The sequence below is a fragment of the Macaca thibetana genome, chromosome 1, assembly GCF_024542745.1.
Source record: "Macaca thibetana thibetana isolate TM-01 chromosome 1, ASM2454274v1, whole genome shotgun sequence".
In the NCBI taxonomy this organism is placed as follows: domain Eukaryota; kingdom Metazoa; phylum Chordata; class Mammalia; order Primates; family Cercopithecidae; genus Macaca; species Macaca thibetana.
Genome location: NC_065578.1, coordinates 37,380,430 through 37,396,607, shown reverse-complemented (window position 1 = coordinate 37,396,607; position 16,178 = coordinate 37,380,430). Strand labels below are relative to the sequence as shown.

General features: G+C 46.8%; 3 protein-coding genes across 6 annotated transcripts in view; 1 reads left to right on the top strand and 2 right to left on the bottom strand.

Moving 5' to 3' along the window:
• NDUFS5 (NADH:ubiquinone oxidoreductase subunit S5) overlaps positions 1-16,178 on the bottom strand; it is a 1,192,795-nt gene that overhangs the window by 690,140 nt on the left and 486,477 nt on the right. Inside the window, exon 1 of one of the 4 annotated variants that reach the window (XM_050801002.1) lies at positions 5,624-5,627. The exons of the other annotated variants lie outside the window; for them this stretch is intronic. The gene's annotated coding sequence lies outside the window, so the exon portion shown is untranslated. Of the gene's footprint in view, positions 1-5,623; positions 5,628-16,178 lie in introns of those variants that run through there. 4 annotated transcript variants of the gene reach the window in all.
• The window catches only part of SF3A3 (splicing factor 3a subunit 3), a 592,026-nt gene that overhangs the window by 205,946 nt on the left and 369,902 nt on the right, over positions 1-16,178 (top strand). The window lies entirely within an intron of this gene.
• Positions 1-16,178, bottom strand: part of AKIRIN1 (akirin 1) — a 1,026,732-nt gene that overhangs the window by 658,973 nt on the left and 351,581 nt on the right. The gene's annotated exons all lie outside the window — the stretch shown is intronic.

Below are 16,178 nucleotides of genomic sequence, written 5' to 3'. Positions count from 1 at the left end.
AAACCACCATAAAATGTAGCCTGTCTCTGGGTACTGGGCACGTGCATAAGGTTCTTTAAATTCACACATGAAATATCAAAGCACAAGGGCTTGTAACCAAAGGAAACACCCACTAATCATAGTTTTCGCCAGGAACACCCTAACTGACATTTTAATTAACAAGTTGTTCTCCCCCCACTCCGTTTTTAATATAAGGACTTCTTGTTGCTTTAAATCTAAAATTAATTAAGTGAGAGTTCTCCTCTGGAGTAGAGTATATGGCTCATGCTAAACGGACGGGAGTGATAAGGTAAAGATATATGGCTGGAAGTGTAGGGGGGCACTGAAAACCTCTTTGCCTCTGCAGCGGAGGCAAACCAAACCAGCCACAGCCCACTTTCTCACTGAGAACCTGGGGATCCTGGACTTTTTCCAAGAAATACTCCATTTGAATCTGCAGCTCAGCTAAAACCTAGAATTACTGAAGGTTAAAATGCTGTTACAAGGCCCTACATGATCTGGCCCCTGCCTCTCTCTGTAACCGTAATCTCACCTCGCTCCACCTAGTCCGTGGGCCCAGTCACACTGCCCTTCTAGTTGTTTCTGAACATGACAAGCTTGTTCCCACCTCAAGGCATTTGCACTTGTGGTTTCTTATGCTGGAGACACTCTTCCAGCACATTTGCAAGGCACGTCTTGGGTGAGAAGTCATCTCTTTCTCAATACCTCTTTTTTTGTTTTTTTTAGACGGAGTCTCGCTCTGTCTCCAGGCTGGAGTGCAGCGGCGCGATCTCGGCTCACTGCAAGCTCCGCCTCCTGGGTTCATGCCATTCTCCTGCCTCAGCCTCTTGAGTAGCTGGGACTACAGGCGCCCGCCACCACGCCCGGCTAATTTTTGTATTTTTAGCGGAGACGGGGTTTCACCATGTTGGCCAGGATGGTCTCGATTTCCTGACCTCATGATCCTCCTGCCTCGGCCTCCCAAAGTGCTGGGATTACAGGCATGAGCCACCACGCCTGGCCCTCAATACCTTTTCTAACCACCTAAATACTAATTGATACTAAATACTAAATACCGTCTAAAATACTAATCGATTCCTCTCCCCTAACCATTACTCTGATTTACTATCTTCATAGCCCTTATCACTCACTGAAACCATGGGCCATTTGTGTGCCACTTCTCTTCTCTGTCTCTCTTACTAGAATGGCAGCCCCAGGAAAGTAATGACTGGAAACAGCATATGCTCTCACTTATAAGTGGGAGCTAGGCTATGAGGACACGAAGGCCTAAGAATGATATAATGAACTTTGGGGATTTGGTGGGGGAGGTAGGAGGGGGGCGAGGGATAAAAGACTACATATTATAAGTGCACCAAAATCTCAGAACTCACCACTACAGAACTCATCCATGTAAACAAAGCCCACTTGTATCCCAAAAACTTGAAATAAAAAAAATTGTGTAAAAATAAGTAAATAGATAATAAAATGGTTTTTCGTTTTGTTTTGTTTTGTTTTTTGAGACAGAGCCTCGTTCTGTTGCCAGGCTGGAGTGCAGAGGCACTATCTCAGTTCACAGCAACCCCACCTCTCACGTTCAAGCAATTCTCCTGCCTCAGCCTCCCAAGTAGCTGTGACTACAGGCACGCACCACCACGCCCAGCTAATTTTTGTATTTTTAGTAGAGATGGGGTTTCACCATGTTGGCCTGGGTGGTCTTGATCTCTTGGTGGTCTTGATCTCTTGACCTCATGATCTGCCCACCTTGGCCTCCCAAAGTGCTGGGATTACAGGTGTGAGCCACTGTGCCCAGTCTAAAATGGGTTTTTTAAAGTAGCATGAATGTCTCCCAGTCAATACACTCTACCATGAAATATGTACATATTTATGCATTTATTTATAAAATAACTTCTACAAGTAAACTGAAATACCACTAAAAGAAAGAGAAAGAAAGACAAGAAAGAAAGAAAGAAAGAAAGAAAGAAAGAAAGAAAGAAAGAAAGAAGGAAGGAAGGAAGGAGGGAGGGAGGGAAGGAGAGAGAAAGAAAAAGAAGGAAAGAAAAAGAAAGAGAGAAAGAAAGAGAGGAAAGAGAAGAAAGAAAGAAAGAAAGAAAGAAAGAAAGAAAGAAAGAAAGAAAGAAAGAAAGAAAGAAAGAAAGAAAGAAAGAAAGAAAGAAAGAAAGAAAGAAAGAGAGGGAGGGAGAGAGAGAAAGAAAAAGAGAGGAAAGAGAAGAAAGAAAAAGAAAGGAAGGAAGGAAGGAAGGAAGGAAAGAAAGAAAGAAAGAAAGAAAAAAGAAAGAAAGAAAGAAAGAAAGAAAGAAAGAAAGAAAGAAAGAAAGAAAGAAGAAAGAAAGAAAGAAAGAAAGAAAGAAAGAAGGAAAGAAAGAAAGAAAGAAAAAGAAAGAAAGAAAGAAAGAAAGAAAGAAAGAAAGAAAGAAAGAAAGAAAGAAAGAAAGAAAGAAAGAAAGAAAGAAAACAAAAGGAAGGAAGGAAGGAAGGAGCACCTTATTCACTCATGCACCCCTGCACCTAGGACATAGCGGACGCTTAGGAACTTCTTGTGGAATAAACGGAAGGATGATATTCCTTCTGCTGAGAATGTTCTTTCCCCCTACTTTCTCCCCTCCTCTCTCCGGCCTTTGCCTGGCTGACTTATGCTCACTCTTCTGCTTTCAGCTTCAGCCACATTTCTTGATTTTCTAGATTGGGCTAGGCCCTCTTTGATACCATTCATCATTTCATCATAACTAAAATCAGTAATTGTGAGAATGGGTTGTCCATCTGGAAGGTAAGACCCAGGAGGGCAAGGAGTTGGTAAAACACTCCGTAATTAGTAGCTACTTTTTTTTTTATTTGTATCATCAGCATGCTGTATTCTTTTGACCAAAGCAACCAGAAGGAAGATCTTCCAAGATAGCCTCAGACACAACCGTCCTCTCCCTAGGATAGGTGAAGGTGTCTGGGGACCACAGAGGCAGGGGCCTGGGCCTTGTGTGATCTGCGTTTGGGTCTGCAGGACAAGGGTTCCTGGCACGAATATCAGTGAAGCAGGTGCAGTGCTGGAATCCATTCTTGCTATTGAGATTTCTTCCTCCAGGCAATGAGTCAGCGGTATAGAATCTCATCACTTTGAATAGAACACATTTTATTTATCTATCCCTCTCTTGATGGGCATTTAGGCTCTTTCTAATTTTTTGCTGTAAAAAAATTATTCCGTAATCCTTCCTTCACTCTCCCGCATTGTTAGATCTTTTCCTTTCTGCTGGATTGTTCCCGCCAGCCAACAAACACATCATAACTGTCTCATCTTAAAAGTAATAATAATGGGCCAGGTGCAGTGGCTCACACCTGTAATCCCAGCACTTTGGGAGGCTAAGGCGGGCAGATCACGAGGTCAGGAGATTGAGACCATCCTGGCTAACAAGGTGAAACCCTGTCTCTACTAAAAATACAAAAAAATTAGCTGGGTGTGGTGGCGGGCGCTTGTAGTCCCAGCTACTCAAGAGGCTGAGGCAGGAGAATGGCGTGAACCCGGGAGGCGGGGCTTCCAGTGAGCAGAGATCGCGCCACTGCACTCCAGCCTGGGTGACAAAGCGAGACTCCGTCTCCAAAAATAAATAAATAAATAAATAAAAAAGTAATAATAATAATATGAAAACAACTTTTCGACCCTCTACTTCCTATTTTAACTATCATTCCACCTCTATTCTCCTTAATAGAAAACTCCTTACTGGCTTACACTTGTAATCCCAGCACTTTAGGAGGCTAAGGCGAGCAGATCGCTTGAGGTCAGGAGTTCAGGACCAACCTGGCCAACATGGTGAAACCCCGTCTCTACTAAAAATACAAAAATTAGCCGGGCATGGTGGCGTGTGTGTGTAGTTCTAGCTACTCAGGAGACTGAGGCAGGAGAATCACTTGAACCTGGGAGGCGGAGGTTGCAGTAAGCAGAGATAGTGCCACTGCACTCCATCCTGGGTGACAAGAGCAAAACTCCAAAAAAAAAAGAAAGAAAAGAAAAGAAAGGAAAAGAAAAGAAAGGAAGAAAACTCCTCCAAAAATTGCTTTTACTCAACACCTACACATCCTCTCCTCCTATTCTCTCTCAAGCCCACTCCACAAAATGCTCTGGCAAGGCCTCTGGTGACCTCCATGTGGCCAAATCCAACAGCCAGCTCTCAAGCTTCATCGTGCGGAATCTTTGCTGTCATGTGGCACGTGGGAGCATTCCTCTTTCCTGGAAACACTTCTCCCTTCCCTCTTTCTTAGTGCTCATTCTGAGAAGGGCTATTTCTTCTTAGCCTTCTTTTCTGATTTCTTTCTCTTCCTGTGCCCTAGACGATGGTGGGTCCCAGGACTCAGCCCTTAGACCTCTTCTCTTCACTGCCTGTGCTCGTTCCCAGGGCAATTCATCTGCCCCACAGGTCTGAGCACTATCTACACCTGGTTGACTCCCATGTTACCACCACCCATCCTGACCTCCCCACTCAACTCCAGCCTTACAAGGCCAGCTGCCTTCTTGACAGCTTTGCTTGAATGACTAATAGCCTTTATTAGATTTAACATTCACACGTGCGCGCACACACACACACACACACACACTGAATCCAGTTAGGCACATGGTCTTCCGCCACCTTCAAAAATGGTAGTTCAGGCTTCCAGGTGCTCAAGCCAAAAACCAAGGAGCCAACGTAGTCTTTTGTCTTCTACTCACATTCTCTATTCAATCCTTCAACAAATCCAGTCAGTGGTACCTTCCACACCAACCCAGCACCAATCGTGGATACATCTCCACCACCATCACTTCGTTCAAGCCCCCTTCATCCCCCACCTGAAGCATTGTAAGTGTCCTCCACTTTCTCCCAGCCTTGCCCTACCCCAGTCTGTTTTCAGCACAGCCACAGCTGCTGGAGTGATCTTTGTAAAACACTGTGAGATTGTGTTCTCACTCTATTCAATGATTTCCCATCTCAATCAGAGTAAAAGCGAAAAGCCCTACAGTGGCTGGCAGGGCTTTGTATGAGCTGGGACCTAACCACCCATCCAATGTCATCTCTTCCCCCCTCCCCCAACCCCAGCTCTCCCCGCTCTGGCCACAGCGGCTCACTTGCTGTTCCTCAAATTCATCAAGCCCTGCTTCCAACTCCGGGCCTTTGGAGGGAGCCTTGGTCTCTCTGTCCAAAATACTCCCCCTCCGCTCCCACAGTCATATCTTGATGCTTCACTCTTTCAGAATGTCTCTTTATCAGAGAGGCCTTCCCTAACTCCCTGTCTTAGTCAATTCAGGCTGCTATCACAAAATACCAAAGATTGAGTGGCTTAAACAACAAACATTTACTCCCATGGTTCTGGATGCTGAAAGTTGAAGATCAGGGTGCCAGCATGGTAGGTTTCTTATTGAGGGTCCTTTTCCTTGTGTCCTAACATGGCAGGAAGAGAAAGAGCTCGGGTCTGTCCATCCCCTTATAAGGACATCAATCCCATCATGGGGCCTCTATGCCCATGACCTCATCCAAACCTAATTGTCTCCCAAAGGCCCCACCTCCAAAGACTATTACATTGGGGATTAAGGCTTCAGCATGAATTTGGGGGACACATTCAGTCCATAGCACTGCCCTACACAACATAGCCATTTCAGGCTCCTTCTCCCCCTCATCTCACTTAACTTTACTCCACAGCACTTAACCGCCATCCAACATGCACTTGGTTTAACCTGTTTAACCATTGATTGATTATTAGCTGACTCTCCCCGAGTAGATGGTCAGGTATGTGATAAGAGGAGTAATGGGCATCTTGTTTGCTGTTCTATCCCTACCACGTTAAGCATGTAGCAGGTGCATAATCATCATGTGTTGAATGAATGAACATCTGTACGTGCATCTTTGCCGTACACATGGGTTTCTCTAGATCAGACACAAGGAATAGAACTGTTCTTTGACAGGGCATATGCATTTTCAGTTTCCCTAGATACAGCTGAATTGCTGTCCAAAGTGGTTGGGACATGGCCTTCTCGTTTTCCCAGATCCTCTCCAACACTTTAAGTTTTTGCCAAATTGATGGGTCACAGTGGTGTTGTGTGGCTTTAATTTGTATATCCCTGATGATTAGTGAGGTTGAGCATCTTGTCTTTGTTTCTATGACTTGCCTTTCCTCTTCTTTGCTCATTTTCTGATCGAGTTGGTCTCTTGGGCCTTGGTGCCCTTATGACAACTAAGAATGTCTGCTCAGGTCATCTCCAAGTTTCGTTCCAGCTCCAGTGCTCTTTGATGCAATTCATTTGACAGTTATTTATTGAACAACTCTCAGAGCAAGCATTCTTCAAGTCACAGAGGGTGTGCCTGTGAACAAGAGAGACAACGTCATGCTCTCATGAAGCTTGTATTCTACGCAGGAAGGCAATTTAGAAAATCGCCAAGAACTCAAACAAGGAAATTATATTAATTCAGACCACGCTCAATGCCATGAAGAAGAGTGACGGGATGGGAGAGGTTGTTGCAAAAGAGTTTCTGAGGAGGTGATATTCGGGCTGGCACCTGAGTGATGAGATGGAGCCAGCAATGGAAAGATCCAGGGAAAACACTCCAAGCAGGAGGAATAGCAAGCATAGAGGCCCCAGGATCAGCTTAGCAATGCTGCGAGGAAAGAAGAAGCTTGCAGAGCCAGGAACGAAGGAGCTGCACATGCAAATATCTGGAAAACAACATTCCAGTCTGGGAGGAACACAGGGTGCTGAAGCCATCAGGAGGGAGGAGCCAGTAAGACTTGTTGGAAGGACCAAAAGAAGGTCACTGATGCTGGAGCAGAGGGAAGAGAAGAGGGGCATGCATGCAGCGCTTGAGGGAGGCAGGGCCAGAGCTGAGAGCCTTGCACAGCATTGCAAGGGCTCTGGGCTTTGTCTTAAAAACAGTGGGAGGACAGTGAAGTCTTCTATGCAGGAGAACCATGTGCTTAGATTCGCTTCTTTAAGAGAAGCTTCAAGAAGCATGAACTGGGGAAAACAAAAGCAGTTTTAGGGAGACACATTAGGAGCTGGAGTGAACACTTGTCATCTCTATAACTGCTCGACCTCTGAACACCCTTCTCAGATTTGGTATCTACCATTCTGGGAGTCCCGTGGGGAGGTAGGTCCTGTTCTGCATGCCGGGAGCTAAAACCATAGGGACTTGCTCTCCTTAACCCCTACCGCTGAAGCAGAAGGTGAACCCCGACAGTCAGCTAGCTGTCCCTGCCTGGGGTTTAGATCTGAAGCTAGTGACACAGAGTGACCTGGGACATTCAGAAGACATTGTGGAGGTATCAGCAAATGGTGGCATTCACTGTGGCCATCAAAGAAGGTGCTGCTCTGTTCTAATTCGGGCAATGGGCTCGGAGGACATGGGGGTGTGGGGAAAGCACAGGCCGCATCTGAAGGGCTCCAGGGACCTGGGCCAGGCAGGCAATAAGCCCAGTGTGGCCAGATCTTCAGATTTCCCAAAAGAAGCTGGGATGCCAAATTCTTATGTAAAATCACCCGGTTTTAATCCTGATTACAGATTCAAATTTTGAAAATCCTGCAGGTTGGGCAGAGAGGTCAGACATAGCTTACCAGGGACCGGTTTATAACCTCTTTCCTAATGCTTTATCCTTTTGTGAGGAAGTCCTTCCTCACATTTCACAAGGTCAAAAGAAGAGCATTTTAGCAGAGGGCTGGGAAAAAGTCAGCTAGAGATGGAAGTTTCTTAGCTAAAAGGAAGCAGCTGAGCTTCCACTGCTCCCCAAAGCACAGAAGTCCAAGGGCAGAGGCTGAGCTAGATAGACAATAGGAAGTTGTGGCACTCCTAGACTAAGGTAGCTGCAGCTGCAGTGGAGATGGCCAAGGGTAGAGAAGTAGAGCAGATACCCAGGGTGACTGCCCCATCTTTCAGGGACTCTGCCCATCTCAAAAGCATTATGGTTTCTCTGGAGAGAAATAGGCAACGTCAGGCAGGGAGGCAATGGCCTAACAGACCTGGGCTCTGCCACCAATATATCAAATTACCCTGGACCTGGGCATCAGTTTCCCCCTCTGCACCATAAGGTGGTGGAGGCAGATGTGCCCGAAGACTGTGTCCAACTCTGCAGTCCTTCACTGATGGGATCCCTTCACCCCAACAGCAGCAGGATGAGCAACTTCTCTGGAGATGTTCCCTGGGGCGGCTGGAGAAGCAAGCAGAGACCTCCCCCCAACCATGCACTGAGCAATCATTTCTGGAATAACTTCAGATTCAAGCAGCTTTTGTAAACTGCCCCATTTAAATTAAAACAAATCAATATGCTTTCTAAAATTTAGTCTCAGCTAAACAGCTGTGACAGTTCATAGCAACCTGAACTTGAAATGAACCCACCCTACGTATAAATAAAGCCTTTGATGTCTTCATTAGTTTCTCACATGCCATTTTTTCACAGTCTATCAGGCTAAGTGCTTTGCAACTTATATATATTTTTGCAGGAGGAGTATTTAACCTTCTGATTAGTCACCGCAAGCAGCACAATGACAGAAACCCTGATTTTGCACACAATGAATTTATTGATAGATTTAGCCCATTAGCTGTATTTACCTGTCAGTTCTATGGACACTAATGAGTTGTTTTTCAAGGACTAATGAGAACTGTAATGGCTAATGGATGTTTACAGCTTCACCGCGCAGCACCATGTGATGCCGTGAGCACCGGCTCCCGTCCCTCCGAGTCTTTAATTGGCACCATCAGAGGACTCTTTAATTACATTTGAGCAGACAATAAAGATTCCAGCCAAATCAATGGCAGGAAGGCAGTGAGCTGGATTCTGCAGGAGGCTGGTCACTCTGATGGGCACCAGCCTAATGCTTCAGCCAGCACTGTGACTTCCCCCATGACACCCTTTGGCAGGAGGAAGTGCTGAAGAATGTCCTGGCAAGGCATGTGTTTAAAGATTTGCCTCCTAAGTCAACCCCTGGGCTTGTAGAGCAGGGCTGGGGATCACTGTCCCACCATAGGGGAGGGAAGGGTAAGATAGTCCACAGAGTGGTGACCCTCCAGGCATTGGAAAATAGAGCACCCTTGGACACTTAGATTTAGTTAAACTTTTTGTTCATCAAGGACATGTTTTCCTCTGTGTTATATCCAAAGACAGGGCTCTGGCTAAGGTCAATATTCACAAGACAGTCTTGGCATTAGCAAGGGACAGTTGGCTTATGATAAATTTACAAAGAAAAATCCAATGTTTGCAATACGTATTCACTCACTGAGGTGTTTGTCCATTCATTTGGCATTTACCAAGTGCCCACTGAAGATAAAATGTACCAAAAAGTACAAATAAGGGAATATCTTACCAAGTAGAGAAATAAAGGGAAAGAACATCTAAATTTGCAGAATGCTTTTAGAGAAGTGTGAGTATGTTACTTTCAACTGCATAAAACCCATTGCAAAGATCGTATTTCTATACCAAGGTACCATACTTGCTGGACCTGCCATTATACATTTCTAATCAGAACCATCATGCCAGATGGCTTAAGAACACCTGCTTCTTTAGCAGATGAAGCTACTGTTGACCAGTTCTTCACAGAAAGGGCAGAGATCAGCTTGGCTGATCAATCAGATTTTTGTTCCAAGGAGGCTGGTGAGAGTGGGGAGGAGTCTGAGGATTGTTTTGTAACCGGAGCAGGTTATGGGGATATTAGGGAACTGGGGGTGTTATGCCTGGAGAAAAGTGAAATGTGTGATGGTGGCAGTGGAAGGATAATGCTGCTGAGTGAGGACATTTGTTTGTTGACCCAATAGGATCACACAAGGATCACTGGGCGTTAGGCACAGGGGTGCAGCCATTTAAAGACCAACTTATCTGTGAGTGCATCTACCACTGAATATGCTCATCTACCAGCCTTGACCTTTCCAGTACCCTTGCCAGTCCTGGGAGGGGGATCTGACCTTTCTTGGTGCTTCCTATGGGCCATGAACACATTCAATCTGGTGATGAGGATGCTGCTACAGAAATTAGAAGAGCAGTTTCCATAGAGAAGTGGGGGCGGAAGCCAGATTGCACAAGGATTAAGGAAGGAGTGGGTGGTGAGGAAGTGGCAGCAGTGACAAGTTGAATGATGGAGAGAGATAGAGCAGTCACTCAAGGGGGTCAGGAGGACCTGAGCACATTTATAAGATTCTAGGAAAATGTCACCTGAAAGGGAAAGATTGGAAATGCAAGAAAGGGGAGGTGACTGATGTAGGAAGGTCTCAGAGGTATCAGGAGTTGGGTGAGAATAGAATAACGAAAGAGGAGGAGGGACTGGCCTCAGAACAGGAGAGGGAGTCTACCTCCAGTGGTGAAGGGAAGCAACAAAGATGCCCAGTAATTTTGATGTGGAAAAGAAGGAAACTAGAAGCTTCAGTCTCTCCTTATTTTGTTCTCTGAGAAGACCAGGAGACTTCACTTGTCTCAGCCTAGTGCCCGGAGGAGAGTGGAGAAGGTTTGGGGTAGTCACACTAGGTCTCTCAACCAGGGGCCCTCAAAATGAAAGGATCAGAGAGGGCTCCAACTTGGGCCTCCCAATCACCATCTTCTGGAGGCTCAATCAGCAACGCTTCCTGGCTATGCTCAGGAAGGAAAAGAAGCAGGAGAATGGTTCTCCCAGAGTTCAGGATTTGCTGAGTACAGGCAGTCGGGGCATAAAGGATGCTTGGAGACTGTGAGCCCTTGACCATGGGGTCAAGGTTGGGAGGATGAATGAAGAGAATCAAGAGAAGTAGGGGGGTGAGAGCCTGCTGAAGATGAAAACAGGGTTCAGGAGGGACAAAACAGAAGGATATGGAAAAGGCAAGGGAATTTGGGGATCACCGGGATTCCAGGACCAACCTCAGGCTGGCTGAGCAGCTAAAAACAGGGCCCTTCTGCAGAGTTGGGATCTTCTCATTCCGGGAGACCATCCTAATGGGGGAAGGGAGGCTATAAGCATCTGTTTCCTCCCAAGCAGCAGACAGGGGTCAGACTTAGTTGCGCAGCCTTATGAGGCCCAACATCTGGTGTTCTTGAGGTGACTTCTTGGCTCCTTTGTGCCCCAAGTCACTGCCTTCCTCCAAGGTATGGCAGGGCTTCCCCCTTGGTTTCCATGGCCAACATCCTGAGTCCTCGTTAGCACAGAAGCATTCCCACCTCCCAGTCTGTAGGGATAGACTCACTCTGATCCTTTCCTTGCCTAGATCTTGGGGATCCCTTCCCCAAGGAGATGAGGTCCTGTATTGAATCCTCTCAGGCAGAAACCAGAAAGACCCGGCACCATTGACCAAGTCTCCAGAATTCCAGCTCCTCAGAGAGGAACTTTTGAACAGTGATGCCCTCAGCTGCATCAAATGAGAGTTTACAAGCCTCGTTGACCCTGAAAAGTCCCTGTAGGGATGCAGAAGCCACAAAGGATCATGATGAGAACATCAGGGAGGCGCCTGAACTGGGGGTTGTGGTCACTGAGGAAAGGGGAGAATACCTGCACAAAGAGAGGTGGGCTTGAGATGGGTTAGCCCCCATCCTGTACAGCATTTACTCAACAGTTATTGTGCAAGTGCCTCCTGGGTGTCAAGCTCTGTGCTTGGCGGTGGGGATTCCTAGACACGAGACACAGCTCTGAAGAAAAGACATAAACAATATGGCAGGGACACTGAGGATGCTGTGGGAGGAGAGGGCACGTCACTGACCCAGCCAATGAGGCGTGGGAAGGCTTTTAGAGGAGGGGGAATATCTGAGCTGTCTAAGTGGGAGAAGAATCTCCAAGAGAGAAGACAAGAAGATATTCATTCATTTACCCCACCGATATTCACTCACTGGCTCTCTCTGCCAGGCACTATTCTAGGGGCTGGAGATGCAACAGTGAACAAGAGTCCCAAATCTTTGTCTGTATAGAGCTTATGTTTCAGGTAAGGGTAACCATGCTATATTCAGGGTACTGCGAGAGATCAGCATGATTAGAACTAAAGTCTGAAAGAGTTTGTAACAAGAGACAAGAGTGAGAAGATGGGTGGGGTGAAATTGCATGAGCCTTGCATTCCATGATAAGGACTTTGCAGCCTACCCGAAAGCAGCTGAAGGGTCACCGAAGAATTTCACACAACTGACATCTGCATTTCAGTTGGGCAGTGGTAGAAAGAGGTTGAAGAAGAGGAAGACCTGATGTTGAGCCCAGTTAAGCGACTGCGGAAATACTCTGGATAAGAAGCCAGTGGGGCGGCAGTAGGAACAGACAGAAGGAGATACATTTGAGGGGTTTTAAAGAGACAGAGTCAATAGAACTGGATGAGCTACGAGACAAGAAAAAAAGAGGAAGCTGGGAGAGCATCCAGTTTCTTATGTGGGTGCCTGGAGGGATGCCTTGCTGAGTGGAACACAGCAGGAAGGAGAGCATCAAGGGGAGAGCGATCACTTTTCAGACCTACTGAGCTTGAACTGCTGAGTCTCACCATACTGGGATGGGCATGCTGACTTCAGGTGTGAAGTCAGGAAAGAAATTTGGCCTGGGGAGTCATCAGAGCCCATGGAAGGAGGGAGGGATGTGAGCGCTTAGGGAAGGTGTTAATGGTAGGAAGAGAGGAGTTCTGGGCGCAGAACCTTGAGGATCACCAACAATGAAGGGGTTGGAAGGGCCGAAGCAGAGGGGTTGGAAGAGGAGTCAGAGAGATGAGAGGAGACCCAGGACACTGTGCATGAGGTAGGAGAGGGCTTCCAAAAAAAGGAGAGTGGTCAGGTGTCAAATAGGCTCAGAGAGGTCCTGGGAAGGCTGAAAATAATCATTAGATTCAGACGAAGCAACATGGAGGCCTTAATGAGATTGGTTTCCGTGGGAGTGAAAATTGGAATGTGATGGGGAGAGAAGGGAGAGGGAGATAAGGAAGTGGAGACGGTGCCCACCCTTCCAAGAATCTGGCTTTGAAAAGGAGAGAAAAAAGAAAAAAGGCAATGAGGATAAATAATCATTGAGTTGAGGGAGGCGGATTTTATTTTTAGATGAAAAATGTTCTGTTTGTTCATAATCCAATCCAAGAAGAACTAGCCAGGAGAGAGGGAGAGGAGTGAGGTTGGAGCTCTGAGACAGAGTGGAGGTGATTGTCAGAGCAGGATTGACAGGATGCTGGGGACTGGATGCAGAGTCTGCCTGGCCAGAAAAACAGGAAGGTCGGCTCTGCCTCCCAGATGAGATGAAAGAAGAGAGGCCTGAGATTGGGTATGGATAGGTTTATGATTGGGAAGCTAGAGCGGAAGGGAGGGAGATGGGGAAAGAGGTCTTTAGCCACACTATGCTGAGTGTGGGTCCCCAGTGGCCAGACTCTGGACATGGCAGAACCTCTAGTGGCCACATCTGCTGCACTGGGCATCGTGGCTTTAGCAGTGGTGGCAGCCATGGTGGTGCCTCAGGACGGAGTCAGACCAGAGCCATGCATTGATGACCTCTATGCAGCAGCAGAGAATGTCAAGTGGTGAGGAGGAGGAAGGCAAGTGGGTGAGACAGTGAAGGCAGGCAGGGGCGGAGCATGCTTTTGGCATCCTAGACTCCTGCTTCTTATAGCTTCTCCTACCTTCTCTCCTCTCTGGCTTTGAAGCCTCCTGAAGCCCAATGCAGCACCACAGAATCCCACCAACTGGCAGAAAGCTCCAAGCTGCTCCAGCCATGGGGAAGAACATGGACCAAGAGGTTGGCATAGAAACCAAAGATGCAACCTCCAAAGGGAAGCAGCCTGTCTGCATCAGTGCTCCCAGGCTATCGTTGGCCTGGATGACAACAGAGAATTTTTACTGGGAGGATGAGTGGAGGAAAGAAGAAAGGAAACAAACATTTATTTCATGCTTATTGCAGGCAACACCATGTCAAGTGCTTTAGAAATGTTCACTTGTTTAATTCTCAAGCCAACCATGGGAGGTGATATTATCCCTGCTATAAAGATGAGAAACCCAGGCCTCTAGGTTTCTCAGGATGATGCAGAAAGGTAGCAGCATCAAGCCGGGCTTTAAATCCAGGTCTTTCTTCCCTCCAAAGCAGGTATCCTCCCATAGCACACATGGCTTTCTGGACATTCTGTCCCTGCCACCACCCTTAGATCTGCAAGGACCTGCACGGCAGCTGCAGCCACACCACAGTCCTGCGTGTCAGTCACTGGAGGAAGGCCTCCTGCCAGCCAGAGCCCGGAAGAGAATAGTGTTGCAATCACACTCGGCTCAAGGTGAAAATTCAAATTTACAAAAAAAGTGCTGGACTTGGAACCATAAAACATAGGTGAGTTCAGTTTGTAGTTCTAAGACCCACCAGCTGGATGACCTTGGAGATGTCGCTTCACTTTCTAAGCCTCAGTTTCCTCCTTATAAAACAAGAATCCCAGCCAGGCGCTGTGGCTCATGCCTGTAATCCCAGCACTTTGGGAGGCCAAGGCAGGTGGATCATGAGGTCAGGAGATCGAGACCATCCTGGCCAACATGGTGAAACGCCGTCTCTACTAAAATACAAAGAATTAGCCAGGTGTGGTGGCAGGCGCCTATAGTCCCAGCTACTCGGGAGGCTGAGGCAGGGGAATCATTTAAATCCAGGAGGCAGAGGTTGCAGTGAGCCAAGATCATGCCACTGCACTCCAGCCTGGCAACAGAGCAAGACTCCATCTCGAAAAAAGACAAAAAACAAAAACAAAAACAAAAAACACAAGAATCCCTACCTCATAGCGTTGTTGGAAGGGTCAAGTACATACAATTATGGGCATGCCAATAAACATGCAATAACCAGCTCTCAAAAAAAAATAAAAACAAAAATGAAGCCTGCATGTGTAGTCTTTCCTGATTTCCATGGTATAAATACTCTCACCTTGGCCGATGGCAGGCTACTAAGGTGACATCCCTGCACATGGGGTTGGGAAGAGACATGGGTTACTACACCATTATATAACATTTCCTCCCTCCAGATACAGCAGACACAGCCTCCAGAGTACTATCTCTAGAGTAGAAATAACAATAAAATAATTAGAAAATGATGTGACTTTTCGTGTTTGTTACCTTTGTTTTAGACACAAATTATATAAGTTTATATCATTTAAACTTTAACAATGGCTATGTTTAATGACTGGTTCACAAAATTCCTGAAACGTAACAAGCAACTCTCATGAGTCAGCTCTAATACACCACTGATAATCGTGGCTATGCTAGAGCTGAATTAGGGGTGAAGTGGTATTTAAACCCAGGTCTGGCTGACTCCAGAGTGCATACTGCCATCAGCTTCCTACCTACATTGTAAGGTAGGGATCTGGCTGCCTAGAATTGCTGGTTGGCCCCAGGGCACCATTAGAAAAAACAGAGGGAGATGCTCATCTGTAGGCACTGCATGGAAGAAAGTTGCCCTGGACCCTCCAGCCATTGCACAAGGCTGGGGCTCAGCCTAGGTAGCAGCCACCTGGCCTGTCTCTGTTGATCAAAGGCAGCAGCAGCTTTTGCAATAATGTGATAACATCTGTTTCTGGGACTGAGTATTTTGTTAGTCTTCCCAAAAGTTGGACCAGTGGTCAAGGTCATCCATCCACCACCACTCCCCAACCTCCCAGAGCCTCAATCTCCTTCTTTATCAAAATGAGCAGGTTGGACCAGGTAACCTTGAAAGTCCCTCCCATATTTGAAGTCCCTGGACCTGACTCCCTACCTAAGCCATGCTGGAGGTTCTGATAGCTTCAGATAGCTGAAGAGTCTAGTGGATAGGGTGGGTTGGGAGGTAGAGACCAGATAGGAAGTAATTGTGCTGGTTTTGCTGAAAAATCCCAAAGAGGCAGGCAGCTGAGAGGGTGACAAGAGACCCTTTTATTGCACGGTGGAATAGTGCCTGCCTGGGAGTAAGCGAACTCTGGTCCTTACCATTGTGACATGCATGATAACAGGTTCCTTCCTTCTGATCTGCACCCCCTCTCTCCTCTTCTATAAAGTGAGGCGGTTGAGCTACATGGCATCTAACTTACTCCCAATCCGACTGCTGTTTACTCTGCAGCCATGTGAGTATGAGGGGACAGAGAAGATGGAAGGATGATGTGGGACATGTGGCCCATGTGAGACAACTGACCCAGATGGGCTAAGACAAGAGGAAGAGGAGGACCCAGTGGTTCAGAACTCTCAGTCTCAAGAGTGGAAAGAGGGTGAGAGGGATTAACATGCGCATGCTTATGCAGGTACCTCTATGCGTGTGTGTGTGTGTGTGTGTGTACAGG